Source organism: Anabrus simplex, chromosome 7, assembly GCF_040414725.1.
Source record: "Anabrus simplex isolate iqAnaSimp1 chromosome 7, ASM4041472v1, whole genome shotgun sequence".
Classification (NCBI taxonomy): domain Eukaryota; kingdom Metazoa; phylum Arthropoda; class Insecta; order Orthoptera; family Tettigoniidae; genus Anabrus; species Anabrus simplex.
The window spans coordinates 78,460,652-78,473,181 of NC_090271.1; the positions used below are offsets into that span (position 1 = coordinate 78,460,652).

General features: G+C 42.6%; 1 non-coding gene across 1 annotated transcript; it reads right to left on the reverse strand.

The window, feature by feature from the left end:
• Positions 1-7,083: 7,083 nt before the first annotated feature.
• Positions 7,084-7,202, reverse strand: LOC136877878 (5S ribosomal RNA). The gene has a single exon (XR_010860823.2). It is a non-coding gene; the product is annotated as a 5S ribosomal RNA (ribosomal RNA).
• Positions 7,203-12,530: the final 5,328 nt, after the last annotated feature.

A 12,530-nucleotide genomic window follows, 5' to 3' on the forward strand; every position in this document is an offset into this window, starting at 1 on the left:
TTAGTTAAAAAATATTAAGTTCGGGCTATGGTATACAATATTTTAAATTTAACTGGACAACAGCTGCTCTGTCACGGTGAGTAATAATTGGCACCGCCGTTTCTGTGCGCAGCTGTGAATTTGCATCCGGGAGATAGTGGGTTCGAACCCCACTGTCGGCAGCCCTGAAGGTAGTTTTCCGTGGTTTCCCACTTTTACACCAGGAAGGCCACGACCGCTTCCTTCCCATTCCTATACCTTTCCTGTCACTTCGTCGCTATTAGACCATCCTGTGTCGGTGTGACGTAAAGCAAATTGCAAGAAAAAACGTCTTGGCGCAGTGATGGCCGTAGGTTGGTAAGAAGGAGACCAGTGAACGCTTGAAACCAAGCTATTGCGGCATCGACACACATACTAGGCAGCTATTTCTTTTGTGAGCAGGAGCACTCTAATTGTTATCCCAAGAATCTTGACACCGGATTTCTACCGGTTGTGCAGCCATTCTTTTGCATTATTCGGAAAACTCTCGTCCTTATACCGCTGCTGTCATCCAACCTGCTCTACAGAATGTCCACCAGTTGCCTTGGTCTGCGAGATCACCGGATCTGTCACCCATTGAGAACTTCTTGGTGTTGGGATTTCATTTTCCGCCAGTGTGTGTTGCCTCACTGGAATTTTTTTGTGACAATAAAATTTAAACTTACATGAACACGTTAGAAAGGGTTATGGAAGGCTGGGTGAGAAAAGTACTGTTAATGCTTTGTTTATTGTTTTAGTCTCTATTAAGTTTTATGGTTGTGGCAAGTGTTTCTTCTGCAGGGTTTCCGTGAAGCAGGCTGACAATTTTATGTTTTTGTAACTTTGAATGCGTTGCGTTCTGTATACCCTCCTAGATAATAATTCAAACACTCCTTATCTAGACTGTGCCTATGAATATTAAATCAATTTTTCTCCCAGTCCAGTGATAGGTCAACCTTGTTCTCTATAAAATACATTGTTAATCTTATTTTATTCCGTGCTTTATCTACTATTGACTAATTTATCACTTTCGTCTTTTTAGCCAGTATTCTCATTTGTTGGTATATAAATAGACTGCGACATGTTTAAACGGACCTTGATTATTCCATAAATACTCGGACAACTATGTGGTTCTCACAGTTCTTACTCCTAGAGATACACGGCTTATCTTTCCCACTGCGGTTATCCCTCCAATTAATCAAGATTTGGTAGTCCGACTCGTTGGCTGAACGGTCAGCGTACTGGCCTTCGGTTCAGAGAGTTTCGGGTTCGATTCCCGGCCGGGACGGGGATTTTAACCTTCATTGGTTAATTCCAATGGCTCGGGGGCTGGGTGTTTGTGCTGTCCATAACATCCCTGCATCTCACACACCACACATAACACTATCCTCCACCACAATAACACACAGTTACCTACACATGGCAGATGCCGCCCACCCTCATCGGAGGGTGTGCCTTACAAGGGCTGCACTCGGGTAGAAATTGCCACACGAAATTATTATTATTATTATAAAGATTTGGTGCCCTATCAAGTACTACACATTAATACTTCACATGCATGATATGTATTATTCAGCGAATTTTAGAGGATACTGGTACTACCCTCTTATCAGCAAACCACACCAGCCTCCTAATTGGTTATAGAATTTTTTAGACCATTGAGGTTATGGAGATAATGGGAGTATGCCGTAAATGAAAATGTTGGGGAATTCGAATTGAACTTCAGTCAGATAATAGGATGTTATTTGTTATGATAGGCATGCCTGTACATTGAATCTGCCAAGAATATATCAACACTTTGTCTCGAACCTTTTATTAGATATGCAGGTAGTGGTGCAGCTTATTATATTTTTCTGTCTATACATTCTAAATGGGTATCTCCTAGTTTATATCTCGTGCATTGAGCATTTATCGAATTCTGCGTAGTCTAAAGAGATGAAAATTCAATATTATTTTGTAAAAGGTGTAAGTTAATTGGTTGTGGTGAAGTTAATTGTATGTCTGTCCTTTTCTCCTTGCTGAGACTGGGGTAATCTCTGCTGTCTTTGTGAGGTAAGAGAGGAACAGCGGGGAAGGGGAAGTTGAGAACAACTTGAGAGTTTATCCTCGAATCTGGTCTGCAACTTGGGCAGGATATTGGATCCTCGGAGAAACACGAGATTCTGGCAAAGTTTAAACCCTCTTATCGATTTACTCAAGTGCTTCCTAAAAGTGATAACAAGAATTGTGACGAAACGGAACAAGATAAACTAATTCAAACATCAACAAATATTGACAGTGAAGGATGACTTTTTAAAACAAATCTGAGTTAAGAGAATCAGAGATTTATTATTGACTTCCAGTCAGATTTTAAAGTATATATAGTTCTAGAAGAAAGGTATTCAAAACTTTCGCTGTATTTATAGAGAAGTCGATAACTGAGCGAATGTTATCCAATCATATCAGTTCCTTTATCGTTTCCTACGTTTCTCTGTATATGGTAATAACATGATGTCTGTCCTTCGTAACGACATCACGTATAATCTTCCCACGGAAGCGTGGACTAGATGAGGGTGAGGTGGATAAACAGGAGCAAGAGGTCAGGTATTTCTCCCCCCGGTGGGTGGGGGTGGTAGAATAACACCCACCGTATCCCCTGCCTGTCGTAAGATGCGACTAAAAGGGGCCTCAGGGGCTCTGAATTTTGGAACGTAGGTTGGCGACCACGGGGCCCTCAGCTGAGTCCTGGCATTGCTTCCACTTACTTGTGCCAGGCTCCTCACTTTTATCTATCCTATCCGATCTCTCTTGGTCAACTTTTGTTCTTTTCCGACCCCGACGCTATTAGGTTTGCGAGGGCTAGGGAGTCTTTCATTTTCACGCCCTTCGTGGGCCCTTGTCTTACTTTGGCCGATAACTTCATTTTTCGAAGTGTCGGATCCCTTCCTTTTTTCCCTCTGATTAGTGTTATATAGAGGATAGTTACCCAGTTGTACTTCCTCTTAAAACAATAATCACCACCACCACCACCACTCAGGTATTTCTATTGTCCGCCAAAAAAAAAAGAATTGGGAAACCAATACCAGCTGCCTGACTTGCAATCATCCTGTCTGTAGGAACAACACCAACAACAACAAACTGCAAGTACTGCACCGAAAATGAAATTGATAGTGATGAATAAGTAATGTGATGGAAAACAGTGAATCAAACAAAATGTGCTGCGATATTTATTTGTAGAATATATTCTGAACTTAGCTTCTAAGGGAGATTTTTTAAAATTCATGACGGTTTACTATATATTATTGGATTAGAGTTTATTGTGCCAATAGTTTCTTTTCGAATATTTCAACAAAATCATTTTTTTGAATATTTTGTAACTAATATATGTTACTTAAATTCTAGTTTCATGGTCATCAGTCGTACTAAAGTATTCTACTAGAAACTAAAGTGAATAATGTCGTATAATAATCACGATCACCATATAGGTAATAGTAAGCCCAATCATAGCTAGGAGTGATAATAAGGCTACTTGCAGTAATATTCGCCATGTTGAAGAAATGCCGCTAACGCGTGTAACGTCGCCATTGTAGACGAGAGTCCACTAGCAAAAAGTGAAATGTCATTATCTAAATATTTTCTCTATTATAATGGAATTAATTGCAAAAATAAAGTAGGAAAACAATAATGTTATGATAGAGCCCGCCCGGTGGCCGTGATTATTAAATCGTGAAGTCTGTATGGTCCGACAAGCTTGTTAGCCGGTTCGAGTCCCGTTTGTCGAAAAAAAATTCAGTATGAAATGTTGGCTGGGTAGGAGAGGTGGTGGTGTACAATTTCTAATCGCTAGATTCAATTCCAAACTTCTCCGAAGTGTTCTAATGGTGATTCGTCCGTCGGATGGGGACGTAAAGCCTTGAGCAGACACATTGGTGCTATTTGACAGGAGTAGGCTATGTGCCGGCACCGGGTTTCATCCTCTCATTTCCTACTATCATATATAACGTCATCCATTTCAACGTATTCACACCTCTAATGAGGTTGACGTCGACAAGGGCATCCGGTCGTAAAACTCGCTAAGAAAAATCATCTCGCTTCATGCACGATAAGGGTTGGACATGAAGTAAGTAATTTATACAAGGCGAAGGAATCTCCGTCATGTGTGTAACTCCATTATACGTTTTGAGCGTGCAGGGCAGTGTTAATTTAAACTTTGATATCAATTAAAATTACAATAAATTATTTAACACAAGCAATTAAACATTCTACCACAATTTGAAATGTTAAATTATCAGACTGGGTACGAAATGTCAATGCTCTGTGCCCTTAATTCCTTTGAAGAATATACATCAAACCTCACGCTGGACCACATTGCGCGTGCGATTATTATTTATATCGTTATTTCACGACAGTGTTTGCAGTGTAGTTTATGTAAGGCAATGAAAGGTGCAATGCTGAAGGTATAAAAATTCAATGATTTTTAAAATCACATGTGTAGGCCTACATGCGTGAACAGATTGTCAATTACCGTATGATTTGACCGTACGGTTAGGGACGCCCAGCTGAGAGCTCGCATCCGGGAGAGGGTGGGTTCGAATCCCACCGCCGACAGCCCTGCAGATGGTTTTCTGTGGTTTCCTATTTTCACACCAGGCAAATGATTGGGCTGTACATTAATTAAGACTACGGTCGCTTCCTTTCCATTCCTAGGCCTTCCCTAACCCATCGTCGCCATAAGACCTACATGTGTCCGTGCCACGTAAAACGAATTTAAAAAAAAGATCATCAATAGATTATTATTGTACTGTACGTAAACTTCAATCCCCCTCTTGATAGCGAAGAGTTTGCAAACGATGTTTGTACTATGGAGAGGAATATGACGTTTGACGTTTACGCATGGGACAACAGAAGTTGGTAAGTATTTTATTCCTGGGGATGAAGCTGACGTGTTGCAGAGCAGATCGCTTTTCCTCTGCTGAGTTTCAACCCATCATCTTGAAATACGATGTTCCGCACTCTTCCACTGATCCAAACAGGGAGCTTAATGTGAATGAATGATTAAGGTCGAGGATAAATTTCCGTTTGAGACGTTGTGGAATTATATTTTCGATTACTTTAATAATAATGTTTTTTACGTCCCACTAACTACTTTTGACGGTTTTAGGAGACGTCGAGGTGCCAGAATTTTCTTCCACAGGAGTTCTTTCACGTGCCATTAAATCTACCAATATGAGGCTGACGTATTTGAGCACCTTCAAATAAGACCGGACTGAGCCAAGATGGAGCCTCCTAAGTTGGAGGTCAGAAGGCCAGCCCCTTAACATTCTGAGCCACTCAGCCCGGTGATTTTATTATTATATCAGTTTTACATTTTCAATTTATTGTGAATGTCTTCCTGCCACTGTACCCACCCGTCTGAAATTCCAATATTTTTCTCCGTATTCTCCTATTTATTTCTTCCGGATTCATGCATAAAATATCACAGGTTCACTGCCATTAAACTACGGCGGTAGTGAAATAGAACTATGTGGGGATGGTTTTTAAATACGGGAATAATGAAAATGTTTTCCTTTCTTTTTTCAATTTGATTTACATCGCAATGACGCATGCAGATCTTACGGCGACGGTTCAGTAGGAAAGGTCTAGGAGTGGAAATGAAGCGACTGTGACCTTCATTAAGGTACAGCCCAACGATCTTCAGTTCTGCCAACAGTGGGGTTCGAACCCATTTCTTCCAAATGCAATCTCTTAACTACGTGACCCGAACCGTGCAGCCATTTGCTCGGTATACTACAAAGTTTCAATTCGTCAGTTAAAACTGATGTTGGAGACGATTTCCGACTCTTTGGCCATTAGTATTACTCTAATTTTAATGAATAGCTGGATCTATTATACGATCACTGCGCCTCGACAAATGCTCCCCTTTTCCGGTCCAATTCAAATCAACGTAAATATTTGACGTCATAAGCATAAAAGCCTTAATCGAGCGCGATTAAACACACAGGGATGGATGTTTGAAGTAGTGGTCAGAACTTCATTTTATGACGCCTTTGTTCTCCTGGATCTGCCACTTTGATGGCTGTAAAGCGAGGAGAATTGCTGTCATGTGTGAGGATGAACGGTGGCTGTTAGACATTATCGAGCGATGGCTTGCCTTCACTCAGCTGATGATTCACTCATCCATTGGCTTTATCAGCATTGTAAAGTAGGTCACATGATAATCCTGGAATACTTCAATATACTGGATAGAGGATTATCAATCCGAGAGCCTCTGCGAGTTACTCTGAATTATGGCTGGATCTAGGAATTTCAGGTGCATAATTTTGGTCAGAAAGGTGCAAAAAATGTGTTTTAATTTAGTCGAAAGAAATGCAAAAAAGTACAAATTTTAAATGTAAATATATAATCATCACCAAAATCAGTTTTACCTCATATACGACACAAAATTGATTCAAGTTACCGTGCACTTCCTAAAACAAGTCGCAGAATACAATGTTATTAAAATCACACGTCTGAGAAAATGCAAGCTAATAATTCAACAATCACCGGGTTTGGACTTAAGTTCCAGATTAGTGCAGTATAGGTAGCCTGCGATCATAGCGACGATTTGGGAAACAACGTAGAGCCAATCTTTACAGACTAACGGTTCGCTTTTTCTTATTTAATTTATTTAGGAATGAAATACGGTAAAGGATCCAAAAAAGTATTAAACAAGCTGGAAAACAAGTGAGGAAAGGTGCAAAGGAAGCGTAACTAAAACACAGTTAGGGGTGTTCATTTTATGTTTCCTTTGCAAGGGAGGATAATATAGGCATTTTAACCGGACAAGAATTAAGGTGACGCACTTAAAATTCCTGGCTCTGTTTGGGTGAGTAAGGTAAGGGTTATTCTCCCCGAAGGCAGGTCCGAACCTCCGCAGAGGTGTTCCTGAGCCGTAGTTTACGTGCGATAGGGTGGCCAGTTCCTTTCCGCTCCTCCATTCCCTTACCCCCCACCAATAGCGCGTGGTAACCCATCCAACTCCTGACCACGCCCAATGTTGCTTAACTTCGGAGATCTCACGGGATACGGTGTTTCAACACGGCTACGGCCGTTGGCAAAAGGAAATTGAACCAACGGCACGTGGTGTTCCCAAGCGGTCACCCATCCAAGTACTGACCACGCCCAATGTTGCTTAACTGCGGTGATCGGACAAGAACCGGTGTATTCAACATGGTATGGCCGTTGGCTGTTTGGGTGAAGAAATTGTTATTGTGTTCCTAACATCAACCGGTCACATTTCTGTCTGCTCTCGGTTTTAGCCATCTAAGGACTATGTAAAATTAACCAATTTATTCACCTTCTCGGCTTCTTTCCTGCTTTCCAATAGCTGTGAATAATTTGCTTTTCCCTTTCCTCCTCACTCTCATTCTCTTGTTCTTCTTCTTAATCTGTTTGCCCTCCAGGGTTAGTTTAATCCTTCGCACTCAGCGAGGGATCCCACCTCTACCACCTCAAGCGCAGTGTCCTGGAGCTCATCTCCTCTCCATACTCGAATCTTTTGCACCTCCGGGGGAACGTAACTTTTTTTTTCGGCCGGGTGACTGCTCATCTTTAATTTAGCACCCCGCCGAGACAATAAAGCACATAGGCTGGCACCAAGTTGGAGGTCGGCCTTCCCATCATGCTGTTCACCTGTGTTCTTCACGACGTTCCCGTTGTACTTTCTGAAGATGACCTCCTTACTGAACTTCATCCCACCGGCGCCTATTCTGTCACCAGGCTCTACGAAGGGACTCAACCAGCACCAGCTATACTTGTGTATTTTCACTCTTCAGCAGACCTCTCCACCATCTACAAGACTGGAGCCCGTATTCGTGGTCGTCTTTATCCAGCAGAACCCACTCCAAAGGATATTCAAGTCCAGCTCCAGCTACAGGACGACGAACCCTCTCAGCCTGCAACAGCCGCTCTGATCGCCGTAACCACGCTATCTTCCTCCACCTCATCACCACAACCTTCGTCTTCCATTTCCACCACTCCTGCCACTACTACCACTACTATCACCACCATTACCACTTCAGCCCACCTGCCTATTACTACTACTGTCATGTCTCATTCCTTCCCTCTTATGACGTCTATTCTTCCCTTCCCTCCCAACCCTGATCTAACACATCCGCAGAGCGCATCTCTTCAGTCACCTGCCGAGGGAAATTCTACTACAGATGCTCCTGGAAACATCGTACATCTTCCACCGATACCACCGCCTTCTGCCTATGCTAACACCTATAGCTGCGTGGTTTGCGGTGTAGAGCCTAGCATACCATCTGCAATCATCGCCCAGGAACTCCGCCAGGCAGGACTACCCGTGCGAAGAGCTTTCCGCATTTACAACGCCGACGGTCCAACATATCTAGTCAGACTTCTCCTTCCAACTTCTGACGACGCCGCACGACTCATCGCCACTGGGATCCACCTCAACGGCCGTCACCATCGGATCGAACCATCTCGTTCACCTCCCCAAACTTCGCCTCGTCCCACCACATCTCGTAGCCGTCCCCGGCCTGCCCCACCTCCCCAACCACCTAGTCCATATCTTCGATCTTATCCACCCCCACCTCCACCCGGTTATTTTTCACCACCACCACCTTCCTTTGACATCATTCGACTTCTCCTCACTTCTCTTGTTAACTTCTCCTCCTTCTATCATAGCGTTGCACTTCACCTATTTCCCTCCCACCTTGTCTAAACCTTCGCTACATAGCATCGCTGTCCTATCTATTCATGTCTTGTATCCAATCTCAATCTAACCCAGTATAATTACCCCACTTCGCCACCTCCACACTTTAATTACCTCACCTACTCCCATCTCCTTCTTCTAATACCCCTCCTCAACCCCGTCATCTCTCCTGGCCAGAGAGAGGGCGACACCCTCTAGGTGGCCCGCCCCACCCCTTCAGGGTGGGGAATGAAAGCATTGAAGCAAAGCAGCCTGGAGCTTCAGGCTCTGGGTCAGGGATTCAACTGGAGAGGATGACCTGTACCTCGCCCAGGCGGCCACACCTGCTATGCTGAACAGGGGCCTAGTGGGAGGATGGGGCAATTGGAAGGGATAGACAAGTAGAGGAAAGGAAGCGGTCATGGCCTTAAGTTAGGTACCATCCCGGCATTTGCCTGCAGGAGAAGTGGGAAACCACGGAGAAAACTTCCAGGATGGCTGAGGTGGGAATCGAACCCACCTCTACTCAGTTGACCTATCGATGCTGAGTGGACTCCGTTTCAGCCCTCGTGCCACTTTTCAATATTCGTGGCAGAGCCGGGAATCGAGCCCGGACTCCAGGGGTGGCAGCTAATCACACTAACCACTACACCACAGAGGCGGACCACTCTCATTCTCATTATTGTAAACCTACTTGAAAATGTTCTTTCTTTTACCTGCGGCTGTCCATCGTCATGATGTTCCCAAATAAACTTTTAATTTTATTATTCTCTCTCAAACTCCTGAAGATGTCGAAGAATATTCGGCATGTTCTCTCTAACAGTGCTCGGAAGTCGGTAGGAAATATTAAAAAATACATATTTGGTATTTGGTGCACGGTTATACAGATTATCTTCGATATAGCTTGTATAGTAGCTGCAGAAAACCATGTTCTATTCAATGCCGTATTAAACCTAGTTAGATCATTTGCTCATCCAGAGATGGCTTCTTTGTAAAGAGCAAGTGAATAGAGTCATAGCCAAACTGACTCTAGTCCATATTACAATAGCGGTATATTACAGTAACTGTAGCTTTCGTGCCTCGTGGCTCAGGCAGGAACGCGTAGGCCTTTTACTTTCTGGGTTCCATGATTCTATTCCGGTCACTGCATGTGAGATTTGTGTAGGACAAAGCGGAGGCAGGACAGGTCTTCCTCCGGGTACTCCGGTTTTCCTTGTCCTCTCTCATTCCAGCAACACACTCCAGTATCATTTCATTTCATCTGTCAGTCATTAATCACTGCCCCAGAGGAATACAACGGGCTTCAGCAGCCGGCACAATTCCTATCCTCGCCGCTAGATGGGGTTTCATTCATTCCATTCCTGACCCAGTCGAATGACTAGAAACAGGCTGTGGATTTTCATTGTATGGTAGGCTTTACATCCATCAGTACCGGGCGAGTTGGTCGTGCGGTTAGGGTTGCGCAGCTGCGAGCTTGCTTTCCGGAGAAATGCCAAAAACATAATTGAGGAACAAATGAAGAAACAAAAGAGAGTCTAGACGGAAACAAAATTAGCACAATATACAATATTTACATCATCATGTGGAGGAAAAAACAACTCACTGCGATAAAATTCGGTATAATAATAATTTCGTGTGGCTATTTCTAGCCGAGTGCAGCCCTTGTAAGGCAGACCCTCCGATGAGGGTGGGCGGCATCTGCCATTTGTAGGTAACTGCGTGTTATTGTGGTGGAGGATAGTGTTATATGTGGTGTGTGAGTTGCAGGGATGTTGGGGACAGCACAAACACCCAGCCCCGGGCCATTGGAATCAACCAATTAAGTTTAAAATCCCCGATCCGGCCGGGAATCAAACCCGGGACCCTCTGAAGCGAAGGCCAGTACGCTGACCGTTCAGCCAACGAGTCGGACATAAAATTCAGGCAAACGGGGGTTAATACAAAACATAATTGGAACTAAAAACTGTGTTAACCTAAGAAGACAAGAAATTAAAGATATGATACAGATAGAAATGATCCTGTTTTGTGTTGTTACAAAACCAATATTTTGTAAACTAAGAGGTCCGTAACCTCACTATGTGCCCTTATGTTCATTTCCATTTGTATCATTTGTTTTCATTTAGGGATCCAACACTAAAGATGTGTGCGATGATGTCGGCTCTTCTGTTCGACCCCGTAGAAACATAGTGAACTTCTTCATAAACGTGCCACTTCATTTCCCTTAATGCTGACGCTAGAGTTGATCTAACCTTGTGATGGCGTTTACAGTGCTCCCTTGGGACAGATACTGACCACGTGAACTCAGATAATATCATGCAGTTCTCTCTGTTTTCTTCCAATCTCTGTTAATATCTTCACTAGTGTGTAAATTTCTAGTTTATCTTCCTTTCTGTGTGTATTTTCATCATAGATATACTGTGCTTTCCTCTGATATTTTCGTGTTAAAATCCCGTAATAGGTGAGCCACATCAGTGCCATTATAATAAAACTACTTAGAATTTCTTCACTTTGTATTTTTATAGATCATTGTCAATTTTTGTTGCAGGTAAGGTCCATCTGCTCAACCCCAGAGGAGCACAATACGATGAGTAAATACACATTCCATTTCCTTCGCACTTTATCTTAATCCATTTCGGACCAGCTGTTCACCAGAAGAGCTGAATAAATATCAAAGTGTTTGTAGCACACTTCTTAGTTGCCCATTATTTAAAAATTAAGATTTCTATTATGAATTGTTGGAAGAATACTGAGAAAACCATACCTTTCCTTAGAAAAAAAGCCGAAAAATATATTTTGAAATTAAGTAAAAATGCACAGCTTGTTTCCAGTCATTCGACCGGGTCAGGAATGGAATGAATGAAGCCCCCATCTAGCGGCGAGGATAGGAATTGTGCCGGCTGCCGAAGCCTGTCGCACTCCTCTGGGGCAATGATTAATGAATTACATGTGAAATGAAATTATATTGGAAAGTGTTGCTGGAATGATATATGACAGGGAAATATTTTGAAATTAAATAATTTTTTGATAATATTTGACTTTTAATTTATCAACGAAATTTCAGAAATTCATCTTCTTGGCATGGATGGTCATTGACTTGATCCAATGCAGTTTTTTAATGGTTAGCATTGACTTTTTGAAACGATGCGGTGAACTCATGTAGAATACAGCGGTGCATCGTTTCATATTATAGTAGTTCTTATTTGTTTTGCACTTTGTACCACAGAGGCAGTGTTGCCAAATCATTTTCTCCAGTGATAAATTGCACGTACATAAATAAAATAATAACGGCACTGTATAATATCACGAATAAGAATAAAAACAAATGGCCTATGGCTTTTTGTGCTGGGAGTGCCCAAGGACAAGTACGGCTCGCCAGGAGCAGGTCTTTCGATTTGACTCCCGTAGGCGACCTGCGCGTCGTGATGAGGATGAAATGATAATGAAGACGTCAGACGACACGTCCACCCAGACCCCGTTCCAGCAGAATTAACCAATTATGGTTAAAATTCCTGACCCTGCCGGGAATCGAACCCGGGACCTCTGTGACAAAAGGCTAGCATGCTAACCATTTAGCCATGGAGCCGGATTCAGGAATAAGAATTGTACGCAGAAAACCTAATAGAAATAGATATATATATAAAGACAAATATATATTTACCAATAGGGGAGTTATCCATTCAAGAATAAATCGACATCAGTTAGCTTCTCTATCTTTTCGACTTTGATTCCCAGTTCCTTCAAGTTCTTCCCGTAATTCTCTTTTGCATTACAGCATTTAAAAGGAAAGAAACACATCATCGTCATTTTTCGAAAAAACGACGTTCCAAAAATAGTACATTTTTTTAAATATTTCTCAAAT